Below are 13,849 nucleotides of genomic sequence, written 5' to 3'. Positions count from 1 at the left end.
GCATGCCCAACAGGGGAATGCACTGCACAGCTGAAGAAAAAGAGCGCGATCTGCGCTATTCTCCGCTTTTTAGCTGGCCGCGGCCATCTTCCTGAGGCTGCGCATGCGCAGATGGTGCGCTCTGCTGCTCGGGGCTTCAGGAAAATGGCCGCAGGATGGCGCGCGTGCGCAGATGGGGATCGCGGCGGCCATTTTCCTGAAGCCGAGTTCGCATCTTGGCAATATTTTAATATATGGCTCACCATATAAATTTTACATGTAGCGTTACCCCATGACTTTACGTTATCGGAAAACTCTGGTAATTCAATGATTCTTATAACTACCCACATAAAAATACCGATGGGTCTTCTGTGGATATGTTCTAATTTCTATTAGAGGGATTGTATTCAATTAGAATAAAAAATATATTAGCGCACAGATGATATTATAATGATGATATTAATTATATACAATCCTTTGTATATGGGTTGTCCAATAAACAGCATACATCAACTATTCGCAAGATAAGAGATAAATGTATGACTGCTGAGGGTCTGATCACGAGAATGGGGGTCCAAAGTCTCCTATGTGAATGGAGCAGTTGTGAGCATGTGCAACTAATGCGCTTTTCACTGTCCAATGGATTGGTAGTCATATGTGTTCCTTACTATTCTCTTCACACAGGGCACTTTAGGACTTTTTTTTTTTCAGTATAAGGGGTCTCAGGAGTTCCCACATTTATCATCTATCCTATGGATGGGTCAAAAATATTGTTCATGGGAGAGCCCCTTTAAGGTTATACCTTGAATAGTTCTATAAAACTAATCTCCCCTATATCAGGAGTGTCGGAGAGCTCAGTGATCGGCTGCATCGGTGATGTGCGCTGAAGTGTCGACATAGCTGAAGCTGCCAGGGCCGGCGCCAGCACCCGGCCGGGGCCCTAGTGAGATGGAGGGGCCCATTTTGACAAGTGTGACCAACTTTTTACTATTAATGCTGCCTATGCAGCATCAATAGTAAAAATATATAATGTTAAAAATAATTAAAAAAATAAAAAATCGTGCTATTCTCACCTTCCGGCCCCCGCAGCCTTCCCGATGCTCGCGATGCTCCCAGCAGCTCCCGTTCCCAGTGATGCCTTGCGAAATGACCCCAGATGATGTAGGATCATGTGAGACCGCTACTTCATCACAGGTCATTGTCGCAAGGCATCACTGGGAATGGGATCATTGCTAAGGCCTGGGCTGGATCCGGGGGCCACCAGAGGGTGAGTATATAACTATTTTTTATTTTTATTTTTTTTAACAGGGATATGGTGCCCACACTGCTATATACTACGTGGCTATGTTATATACTATGTGGCTGTGCTATATACTAGGTGGGCTGTGCTGTATACTATGTGGCTATGTTATATACTATGTACGTGGGCTGTGCTATATACTACGTGGGCTGTGCTATATACTACGTGGCTGTGCCATATGCTACGTGGTCTGTGCTATGTGGGCTGTGCTATATACTATGTGGGCTGTGCTATATACTACGTGGGCTGTGCTATATACTACATGGGCTGTGCTATATGCTACGTGGTTGTGCTATATGCTACGTGGGCTGTGTTATTTACTACGTGGCTGTGCTATATACTACATGGGCAGTGTTATATACTACAGGGCTGTGCTATATACTACGTGGTCTGTGTTATATGCTACGTGGTTGTGCTATATGCTACATGGCTGTGTTATATACTACGAGGGCTGTGTTATATGCTATGTGGCTGTGCTATATGCTACATGGCTGTGTTATATACTATGTGGGCTATGTTATATGCTATGTGGCTGTGTTATATACTATGTGGGCTGTTTTATATGCTACGTGGCTGTGTTATATGCTACGTGGGCTGTGTTATATGCTATGTGGCTGTGCTATATGCTACATGGCTGTGTTATATACTATGTGGGCTATGTTATATGCTACGTGGCTGTGTTATATGCTATGTGGGCTGTGTTATATAATACGTGGCTGTGCTATATGCTACGTGGGCTGTGTTATATACTACGTGGGCTGTTTTATATGCTACATGGCTGTGTTATATACTACGTGGCTGTTATATACGTGGGCTGTGTTATATACTACGTGGCTGTGCTATATACTACGTAGCTGTGCTATATGCTACTTGGGCTGTGTTATATACTACGTGGGCTGTGTTATATACTACGTGGGCTGTGTTATATACTATGTGGGCTGTGCTATATACTACGTGGCTGTGCTATATACTACATGGGCTGTGGTATATACTATGTGACTGTGCTTTATACTATGTGGCTGTGCTTTATACTATGTGGCTGTGCTATATACTATGTGGCTGTGCTATATGCTACGTGGCTGTGCTATATACTACATGGCTGTGCTATATACTACCTAGGCTGTGTTATATACTACGTGGGCTGTTACATACTACGTAGCTGTGCTATATGCTCCGTGGGCTGTGTTATATACTACGTGGCTGTGTTATATACTACGTGGCTGTGTTATATACTACGTGGCTGTGTTATATACTACGTGGGCTGTGTTATATACTATGTGGGCTGTGTTATATACTACGTGGGCTGTGCTATATACTACGTGGCTGTGCTATATACTACATGGGCTGTGGTATATACTATGTGACTGTGCTATATACTATGTGGCTGTGCTATATACTATGGCTGAGCTATATACTACGTGGCTGTGCTATATACTACGTGGCTGTGCTATATACTACGTGGCTGTGCTATATGCTACTCATTTTGCACTTTTACAAATGTTCTATGTTAATACTTTGTAATGTTTACTTTAAAAAGTTTTCCATAAAAAATTTGTCATATTTAATGTATGCAGTTTTTTCTTTGCATCAAGTTTAGCTAACAATAAAATGCCTACTGGTAACTGAGGAAGAGGGAGTAGGTCACAAAAATTGGCATATAAGGGGTTGACTTATATAAAGCCCCTCTGCTGTATGGTATTGTAGAATTTACAATAGCTATCACTCATGAAAGAAGTGAAATCTGGCATTGTACTATACCTAGATTTCTCTGCTGTATCTGTGCATCATGAATCGTGGTATGTGTTAAAGGGGGAGGCCCACTGACACTCTTTCGCCCGGGGCCCTCAAAAACCTGGTGCCGGCCCTGAAAGCAGCGGCGTACAGTCAGCACTGGATTTGGAGAGTCCCTGTGTTGGTCTACATAGATGCAATCGTTTGGCCACCGCTTAGTGGAAAAGTCCTTTAAACTGTGAACTGATGGACGACTACAGCGCAGCATTATCCATCTTTCATGCACATAGTTATTATGCCAAATCAAGTAAACAACATGCTTTATAGATTATTATTGTCCTCTGCCTTCAGCTGTCAGATAGGGGCTTCATAATCAGCATTTTGTACGTGTATATCTTGTGTGTTTTAATCAGCGACTATGGTGAGTGATTGGTGAAGCCTGAAGTCATTACTTGAAGACAACATTAAAGTCACAGTAGACAACACGCAATGTTGTTTCAACTGAGCCGGCAGCACTTAAGGGAGGTGCAGACACAAATGTAATAATATCAGCTCACGCTTAGTGTCATCAATTAGCGCTGTTTACTTCTGGAAGCTGCTGGAATTCCCAGTTGTCGTTTGGAAAGGTGGGCAATGCTGCGCGCAGTAAGCAAATTACACTCATAACTCTTCCTGAAAGTTTGGACAGGGACAAGAAAGATGGATCGACTTTCTGCACAGAATAAAAAAAAGAAAAAGAGAGAAGTTATCGTTAGAGATCACCACCATTTTATCTAGGATGTTCCCCGGAGCAGATGAATATGAACAAACATCTGTTTGTTCCAAACCACTTTTATATGTACAGTATATACCGTAAGGTAAAGTCTGATGGATTAAATTGTCATGGGACATAACTCATTTTGTAAAGTGAAAAGTTTAAGAGGAAATTGATAGTTTTTGAGGTGCTGACAACATTATGATGAGTCCTACTGTCAATTATAGGAGTGAATTGTGCACATTTTTCTAGAATATTTTTACATCTTATAGGAAATCTGTCAGCAGGCTTTGGCTATGTAATCTGACAGCAACATGATCAGAGACCCTGATTCCAGTTATGTGTGACTTAGTTTACTGGGTGCAGCAGTTGTGAAAGAATCACAGTTTTCTCTGCAGCAGATCATGCAGAGCTCAGTTGTTGATCTGTGTACGACCTCACCTATACCACAGCTCTCTGTGTATGATGTATAGTGATAGAGAGCTGCTAATCAGTACTCGGGGTGTGGCTGGATTACCCTGCTCCTGCCAAGTTGTTGTTGTCCTGTATTGATAATCTCCTGCTGATTAAACATTTATTGTATTGAAACTGCAAAACGCACTGTAAGTGATGCAATTCTGGAATCAGGGACTCAGATTCTACATTATGCTGCTCTCAGATTACATAGCAAAAACCTGGTGAGAGATTCCCTTTAAGTGACCTTGGGGGATAGAAAAACTTTATTCAAAGTTCCACAAATATAACACTAACATGTCATATGTGTGTTATGCCGCCACCATGGCATTACACCAAGCAAGCTATTCAAAAGAGGAGCTGTGGATGCCGCCACGTAACATAAAAGTTCAGTGGTTCTTTTCTGAAGTCACAGCACAGACCTGCGTATTGATACTAGATAATGAAGTGGGCCAGAAGAACCCTGGCTATTTGACTGTATACAGCACTGATAACACAGGTATGCAAAATATGGGTTTATGGAAATTTTTACAAATACAAAGTCTGATTCTCGCGTTTTCTTACGCCCTGATTTAAAAAAAAAACACTTCTATTTTTAACTATCACATATGGATTTTGAACAAAACACTTGTGCAATTAGGTACAAGCCTAGAGAAGAGCACAGCACAAGAAAAATCTTTATTGCCGTAAAAAATGTATGAAATATCTAATATAAAAATGTATTGAACATTCATTCTGCAACTTTATTGGAAATAAATTTTTGCACCTTTTCCTTTTCTCTTCAAAGCTTCTCTTGATAGATTTTGTCTTAGGCATGCAGATCTTCTCTGTGAAGCATCCAGCAGTAGTCCCCCATCATGTTCACATTCCATCTACTTTGGTATTATCGTACCATCTCCTTGATATCATCCTGATGAATTCTTTCTCCTTGCCCTTCGCTAACAGAAACAAGGTTTTCAGGAAAGCAGTCCAAGTGGGAATGTAAAAACAATGAAACATTTTAGCATGTTCTCCACGATGGACTTACGGTACATTTTGAATCTTTGTTGTTTCTTAGAAATTTCTTCATGACTTCTTTAAAACAAGCCCAAGCCTTTTTCTCAACAGGTTTCATTTTTTGTTTCGAGCATGTCATCTTTCATGAATTTCCTAACATCAGTACCGACAAAAATGCCTTCCTTCAGTTTTGCTTCAGACAGTCCCGGAATCTTGGTACACAGGTATTTAAAAGTTTCTCCTTTTTTCGGTAGAGTTCACAAACTGCTTCATCAGTCCAAGCTTAATGTGGAGTGATGGCAGGAGAACATTAGTGAGATCAGCTAAACTTTCCGCAACTATGTTCTTGAGTCCAGGTTGCAAAGATGTTCTCGTTGGCCAACTTTTTTGGCTGCAGTGATGAATCCTATCTCAGCTGTCCCATTCACAAAAAATAATGGGTACTTTGTGTATCCCCCTTGCTGCCCAAAGAGCAAAGAGAGAACTTTCAGATCACCACATATTGGCTATACTTGATCCTCGTAGTTAGGTTTATTGAGAATAAATTCTACACTCTCATAGCTTTCCAGAATGCCCTACAGGCACTGAAGCATTTTTGCTGCCATTGTGCAGTAGCGCAGCTTTCAGACTTTTTTTGGATGAATCAATAAAGAGTCTTGACTCGCTCGCATTGTACTCAATGTTACATTTTTCCATCAGCCCAGAAACATCACTGCAATACACTAGAGCACCGTCTTGAGAAAATTATGTAAGGAATTCCTTTTCTCTGCTTCTGTACCATGAAAAACAAGTACCAGGAGCTAGCAGGTTCTGAAGAATGTTGAGGAAGGACCAAGTACCTGAGTAAATCATTTAAATCGAGCTGTGAAAAAAGTTGTGGCTCTTTGGGACTAGCGTGAAAGTCTTTGTCGAAATCCTGCTCTTCATGTTCTGAATCCATTGTATCTTCAAGTTTCTCCAGCAGTGAAGGGACAGGTGTACTTGGACCATGAGGTACACGGCGAATCACTGACAGGAGGTTCGGGTATAACTTTCCTACTTATTTTTAATGTTGAATCCTTCCATGTTGCACGTACAAAAGTTGTAGTCATCACTATGATTTTGCAGTTCCCTTCAGATCATAGGCACGCCAAAAAGAAAGCTCTCTCTGTTCTCTTTAGACCACTATCATAGTTCTTCTACACAAACAGAACACACTACATGTGGCACCCACAACTTGTCCTGATCACCTAGTTTTACACTAAAGTACGCATAATACAATTTTCTAACGAAGTCTGTAATGCTCCTTTTGCTGTTTCTTCACTACAAAACAACCGCAATTGTAGCAAAAGTTAACAAGCAAATTATGACTCCCCCTTGTAGCCATTTCGATCACATTGTTAGAAACAGAAGCTTACCGTATATACTCGAATATAAGCCGAGATTTTCAGCCCATTTTTTTAGGCTGAAAGTGCCTCTCTCGGCTTATACTCGACTCATTGTCCCAAGGGGTCGGCGGGGGAGGTGGAGCGGCAGCTGTCACATCATACTCACCCTCCCGGCACGGTCTCTGCACCTCCCTGTTTCATGTGGTACCGCTCATTAAAGTAATGAATATGGACGTGACTCCACTCCCATACTTTAATGAGCGGTACCAGTGACCGCTGAGTACAGTAAGAGCTGCCGGCGCCCAGAGACCATTGCATCGGAGAAGCTGCCAGGGACAGCGCCGGGAGGGTAAGTATGACGGGGGAGGGTGAGCGCATTGCTATATTCACCTGTCCCCGTTCCACCGCCGGGCTCCGTCTTCCGCGTCCTCTGGCTGTGATGTTCAGGTCAGAGGGTGCGATGACGGGGTTAGTGGCGCCCTCTGCCTGAACAGTCAGAGAGCCGGAAGATGGAACGGGGACAGGTGAATATCACAAGTGCCGGGGTCCCCGCCTGCTCAGGACAACAGGTGAGTATGTCATTTTTTTTTTAATCGCAGCATATGGGGCATAATATTCTATGGAGCATCTTTTGCGGCCATAATCATCCTTTATACACATTATATGGGGCAAATGTTTCTATGGAGCATCTTATGGGGCCATAATCAACCTTTATCCAGCATTGTATGGGGCAAATGTTTCTATGGAGCATCTTATGGGGCCATAATCAACCTTTATCCAGCATTGTATGGGGGAAATGTTTCTATGGAGCATCTTATGGGGCCATAATCAACCTTTATCCAGCATTGTATGGGGGAAATGTTTCTATGGAGCATCTTATGGGGCCATAATCAACCTTTGTGCAGCATTATATGGGGCAAATGTTTCTATGGAGCATCTTATGGGGCCATAATCAACCTTTATGCAGCATTATATTGGGCATATTTTTGTATGAAGCATCTTATGGGGCCCATCATAAACTTTATGGAGCATTATATGTGGTGTATTTTGTATGGAGCATCTTATGGGGCTCCTGATTCAGATATTCAAAAACACTTAACCTACTGATGTCTCAATTAATTTTACTTTTATTGGTATCTATTTTTATTTTTGAAACTTACCAGTAGCTGCTGCATTTCCCACCCTAGGCTTATACTCGAGTCATTAAGTTTTCCCAGTTTTTTATGGCAAAATTAGGGGTCTCGGCTTATACTTGGGTCGGCTTATGCAAGAGTATATACGGTAATCTACCACAACCACTAAATTCTGAAGGGAATCTTGGTAAGCACACCACCACACTCTTATGAACTCTGCCTTTGCTCCCCACAGCATCCAAACAGTGCAGCTTTCAGTTCTTATATTGCTGAGGTAAAATGAAAGCTGTGATCTGATTGGTTGCTTTGTAAACCACCCCACTGTTATGAACTATGATCTAAAAAAATCTGCCCATAACAACCCATCGTAGCGCAGCTTTCATTTCTTGTACTGCTGAGGTCAAATGAAAAATATGCCATGATTGGATGCTATGGACACCACTTCACTCTTTGGAAGTTGGGTTAAGAACATCTTCTCTGACCACAGCAGCCAATCGCAGCACAGAGTCCATTAATGTCTAACCAATCAAATGACACCAAATCATCCACCAAACGTCACACAAAGGGGTTAAAGAATGGTGCAAGAAAAAGCCTATGGAGTCAGTGTTTGTGAAAAAAAACCAGTAAAAATATTTAAACAATTCCTTCATGTACTAAGTTCAACGATTGAAATCACCTCTTACGGATGAGAGAATCTACACTCATTGAGCGAACCCTTAAAAAACATATATATATTTTATTTTGCATAGTACAGGTGCTTCTCACAAAATTAGAATATCATCAAAAAGCTAATTTATTTTAGTTCTTCGATACAAAAAGTTAAACTCATATATTATATATCAGTACAAACAGAGTGATCTATTTCAAGTGTTTATTTCTGTTAATGTTGATGATTATGGTTTACAGCCAATGAAAACCCAAAAGTCATTATCTCAGTAAATTAGAATACTTTATAACACCAGCTTGAAAAAATATTTTAAAATCCGAAATGTTGGCCTATTGAAATGTATGTTCAGTAAATGCACTCAATACTTGGTCAGGGCTCCTTTTGCATCAATTACTGCATCAATGCGGCGTGGCATGGAGGTGATCAGCCTGTGGCACTGCTGAGGTATTATGGAAGGTCAGGTAGCTTTGATAGCAGCCTTCAGCTCGTCTGCATTGTTGGGTCTGGTGTCCCATCTTCCTATGGGATTAAAGTCAGGTGAGTTTGCTGGCCAATCAAGCACAGTGATACTGTTGTTTGTAAACCAGATATTGGTACTTTTGGCAGTGTGGACAGGGGCCAAGTCCTGCTGGAGAATGAAACTTCCATCTCCAAAAAGCTTGTTGGCAGAGGGAAGCATGAAGTGCTCTAAAATCTCCTGGTAGATGGCTGCACTGACTTTGGTCTTGATAATACACAGTGAACCTACACCAGCAGATGACATGGCTGCTCAAACCATCACTGATTGTGGAAACTTCACACTAGACCTCAAGCAGCTTGGATTGTGGCCTCTCCACTCTTCCTCCAGACTCTAGGACCTTGATTTCCAAATGAAATGCAGAATTTACTTTCATCTGAAAACACCTTAGACCACTGAGCAACAGTCCAGTTCTTTTCTCCTTGGCCCAGGTAAGACGCTTCTGGCTTTGTCTATTGGTCATGAGTGGCTTGACCCAAGGAATGCAACACTTGTAGCCCATGTCCTGGATACATCTAGATGTGGTGGCTCTTGAAGCAATGACTCCAGCAGCAGTCCACTCCTTGTGAATCTCCTCAAAATCTTTGAATGGCTTTTTCTTAATCCTTTTAAGGCTGCGGTTATCCCGGTTGCTTGTGAACCTTTTCCTACCACCCTTTTTCCTTCTACTCATCTTTCCATTAATATGCTTGGCTACAGCACTCTGTGAACAGCCAGCTTCTTTAGCAAGGACCTTTTGTGGCTTACCCTCCTTGTGGAGTGTGTCAATGACTGACTTCTGGACATCTGTCAAGTCAGCTGTCTTCTTCATGATTGTGGAGCCTACTGAAACAGACTAAGGGACCTTTTTAAACATTTAGGAAGCCTTTGCAGGTGTTTTTGTTAATTATTCTAATTTACTGAGATAATGACTTTTCGGTTATCATTGGCTGGAAGCCATAATCATCGACATTAACAGAAATAAACATTTGAAATAAATAACTCTGTAATGACTCTATATAAAATGCGAGTTTCACTTCATGTATTGAAGAATAGTGATGTCGGGTTCGGCAGGTTCACCCGAGTTTTTCTGTAAAGTTCAAGTTTGGGGCCGGAGATGACGCAAACTTGCGTCTGAACCCCGAACTTGGACTTTACAGATATGGGATGGGGCGGAGGGGCCTGTAAAAGAAAGCATCTAATTAATAATAAACATTATAATTATACTTACCTGTCCAGCGACGCGTCCTCCCATCCTGCTGTTTCCCGGCCGCATCTGCTTCCGGTGCCGCTCATTACCTTCCGGCTGTATTCACTGCACTCGGCAGTGTTCATGCAGTTATTACTTTTATGTTTTCTTTTACAGGCCTTGGACGCGAACTGTAACATGGGTTTCCCATGGAAACCCGTGTTCTTGACCGTGTTACCGAATACTGTGTTCGGTACGGTCCCAAACTTTACATTTCGGGTTCGCCCATCCCTATCGAACAACTGAAATAAATTAACGTTTTGATGATATTCTAATTTTGTGAGAAGCACCTGTATATTGTGCTTTAAAAGAATTTTTTTCTTATAATTTGAACATTTAACTTCCAATACCAGTAGCTAATACATGAAATTATTGCTTATTAAATGATGTAGTTTTCCACCAGATTCATGGTAGGATTGTGCCATTAGTTCCCTTTACTGTAAATTACTGACCTCATTTAAAAGCTTTACAATCTGCTTCTGTTTCAAGGGATTTTCAAGCGATAAAAAGCATTTTTACTGCAAATTGGTGATCTATGTTGGCATCACTAGGGAGGCATCAGGAGACATGATGTTATTTAAGTATTTAAAGCCATATGTTCTCATTTGAGATCTTTGCACAGATTATTTGTAATTATCAAGGCTGTTCTCTGCAAGTATTTTCGGGAATTTGCTTGGAAATGTTGATAGATAACTCTATGTCAAAAGTTGCAGATGCATGGAGACTGATAAGCAGCAGTTGCTGTTTATTGCCTGCGTAACTGTAAAACATACATAAGCCATTGATTAGGTTTTTAAGGGCATTGGAGGAGATGTACTAAAATAAACGTGGCAGAATCTTGGTGCTGTTTACACCATGGACAATAAGGGGTCATGGCTTAGCATAAAAGGAGTGTAGCTACCCTCAAAAATATTCGTAGCTTAAAGGGGTTGTCTGGGACTTTTATATTGATGGCCTTGCCTTAGGGATATCTGATTGTTATGGGGTTAGGGGTGACACACTGCACAGCACAGCTCCAACAAATGTTTAGTGGCCACGGCCAAGAATGTCATACCCGACGCTATTCGAATCAGTAGAGGAGGATGTGTAGTACTGGACTGTGGCCACTATGCAACTGATGCAGCAGTGTCATTACACTCCGTAACTGAGCACATCCGGCTGCCGCCGTTCCTGGAACAGCTGATTGGCAGGGATTCCAGGTGTCACACCCACACCGATCAGATACCCAAGATACCTAATGATTTTAACCCTTTCACGACATGCGCAGTAATAGTACGGCGCATGTCGTGTCTCCCCCTTTGATGTGGGCGCCGCGGTGAGCCCACATCAAAGTCGTGACTTGTCAGCTGTTTTGTACAGCTGACATGTGCGCGCAATAGCGGCGGGTGAAATCGCTATTCACCCGCCGCTATTAACCTGTTAAATGCCGCTGTCAAACGCAGACAGCGGCATTTAACTACCACTTCCGGCCGGGCGGCCAGAAATGAGCGCATCGCCGTCCCCCGTCACATGATCGGGGGTTGGCGATATGTCAGGAAAGTAACCATAGAGGTCCTTGAGACCTCTATGGTTACTCATGCCGGCCTGCTGTGAGCGCCCCCCTGTGGTCAGCGCTCACAGCACACCTGCATTTCAGCTACATAGCAGCGATCTGATGATCGCTGCTATGTAGCAGAGCCGATCGGGTTGTGCCAGCTTCTAGCCTCCCATGGAGGCTATTGAAGCATGGCACAAGTAAAAAAAAAATGTTTTTAAAAATATGAAAAAAATATAAAAAATATAAAAGTTTAAATCACCCCCCTTTCGCCCCATCCTAAATAAAACAACAAAAATTAAATCAAACCTACACATATTTGGTATCGCCGCGTTCAGAATCGCCCGATCTATCAATAAAAAAAAAAGCATTAACCTGATCGCTAAACAGCGTAGCAAGAAAAAAATCCGAAACGCCAGAATTACGTTTTTTTGGTCGCCGCGACATTGCATTAAAATGCAATAACGGGTGATCAAAAGAACATATCTGCACCGAAATGGTATCATTAAAAACATCAGCTCTGCACGCAAAAAATAAGCCCTCACCCGATCCCAGATCACGAAAAATGGAGACTCTTCGGGTATCGGAAAATGGCACTTTTTTTTTTTTTAAGCATAGTTTTGAATTTTTTTTTCACCACTTGGATAAAAAATAACCTAGACATGTTAGATGTCTATGAACTCGTAATGACCTAGAGAATCACAATGGCAGGTTAGTTTTAGCATTTAGTGAACCTAGCAAAAAAGCCAAACAAAAAACAAGTGCGGGATTGCACTTTTTTTGCAATTTCACCGCACTTGGAATTTTTTTCCCGTTTTCTAGTAAAAGACATGGTAAAACCAATGGTGTCATTCAAAAGTACAGCTCGTCCCGCAAAAAATAAGCCCTCACATGGCCATATTGACGGAAAGATAAAAAAGTTATGGCTCTGGGAAGGAGGGAAGTGAAAAACGAAAACGCAAAAACGAAAAAGGGCCGCGACTTGAAGGGGTTAAGAGCTTCTTTTCTGACTTTTCAGAAATTCTGCAGGAAAAAAGCACTTTAATTCAGGTGACCTGAGGTTGGTGCTCCACTAGGGAAGGCATATCCTAATAATATGACTTTATTCCGTATGATGAGAATACCCATCCAAATAATGTGACCACTTGTTTTACAAAAATAGTAATACAAGACTTTTCAGAGAAACTGTAATTAATGTGTGCTCAGCTATGTAACACTCAAAAGACCTGGGAAATTAGTATACTAGTTGTTATAAAAGGGTACATGAAGATGATTAATACAGCTCTGGCAAAAATTAAGAGACCACCACATCAAAACCCTGTCATGGGCAGCCCAATCTCCAGACCTGAACCCCATTGAAAACCTCTGGAATGTAATCAAGAGGATGATGGATAGTCACAAGCCATCAACAAAGAAGAACTGCTTACATGTTTGCGTCAGAAGGAGTGTGAAAGACTAGTGCAAAGCAAGCCACTGTTTTTTCTTTTTTTTTTTAATTTTGACCATCTCTCCTTTTCAGAAAAAAAATACAAAATTTATTGCTTGGAAATTCGGAGACATCTTGTCAGAAGTTTATAGACTAAAATAACAATTTACATTTTACTCAAAAATATACCTATAAAGAGAAAAATCTGACAAACTGAACATTTTGCAATGGTCTCATAATTTTTGCCAGATCTGTATTCTTGGATGTTTGGATGAGTGTGCCTATCCTATATAGGTGTCCCGCTACTTTCCTTGGAAAATTGTCACATTGGTGTGTGTGTATATTATGAAATAGCTTTCACGACAGTGCGGTAATAAGGCAGTGACCCAGGTTAGTCCAAATTAAACGTCTTTATTTTGGTAACTTACAAAAATAACTTAATCTTTATCCCCTGGTTCACAGACGGATCGTCTCTAGCAGTCCGTATCAAATCCATTGCCGTGGGCGCTGAACCACCATATCACTTGTGGGTGCGTCAATGGCTTTGCTTTCTCTAGTTCTGGCCTGTGTTCAGTCTCAGGCTAAGTTCACACGTTGCAGAATTGCCGCGGAAATTTCCGCGGCAATTCTGCGCCTCCTGCCGCGGGTATATCGCATGCAGAATTAACATGCATATACCCGCAGAAAACTAGCGTTTTGCAAGCATAATTAGCTTGCAGAATGCTAGCGTTTTCCAAGCGATCTGTAGCATCGCTTGGAAAACT

The 13,849-nt window shown here is 41.6% G+C and overlaps 1 protein-coding gene and 1 long non-coding RNA gene across 4 annotated transcripts in view; both read left to right on the top strand.

Annotated features, from left to right (window-relative positions):
- The window catches only part of SGSM2 (small G protein signaling modulator 2), a 464,397-nt gene that overhangs the window by 196,487 nt on the left and 254,061 nt on the right, over nt 1-13,849 (top strand). The window lies entirely within an intron of this gene.
- LOC143817977 (uncharacterized) overlaps nt 5,420-13,849 on the top strand; it is a 55,142-nt gene continuing 46,712 nt past the window's right edge. The window contains exon 1 of the long non-coding RNA XR_013224237.1: nt 5,420-5,437. This is a non-coding gene — a long non-coding RNA (uncharacterized LOC143817977). The remainder of the gene's footprint in view (nt 5,438-13,849) is intronic.

Source organism: Ranitomeya variabilis, chromosome 3 (genome assembly GCF_051348905.1).
Source record: "Ranitomeya variabilis isolate aRanVar5 chromosome 3, aRanVar5.hap1, whole genome shotgun sequence".
In the NCBI taxonomy this organism is placed as follows: Eukaryota; Metazoa; Chordata; class Amphibia; order Anura; family Dendrobatidae; genus Ranitomeya; species Ranitomeya variabilis.
Note: the sequence above shows the minus strand (reverse complement) of the source record. Positions and strands in the feature narration are given on the sequence as shown.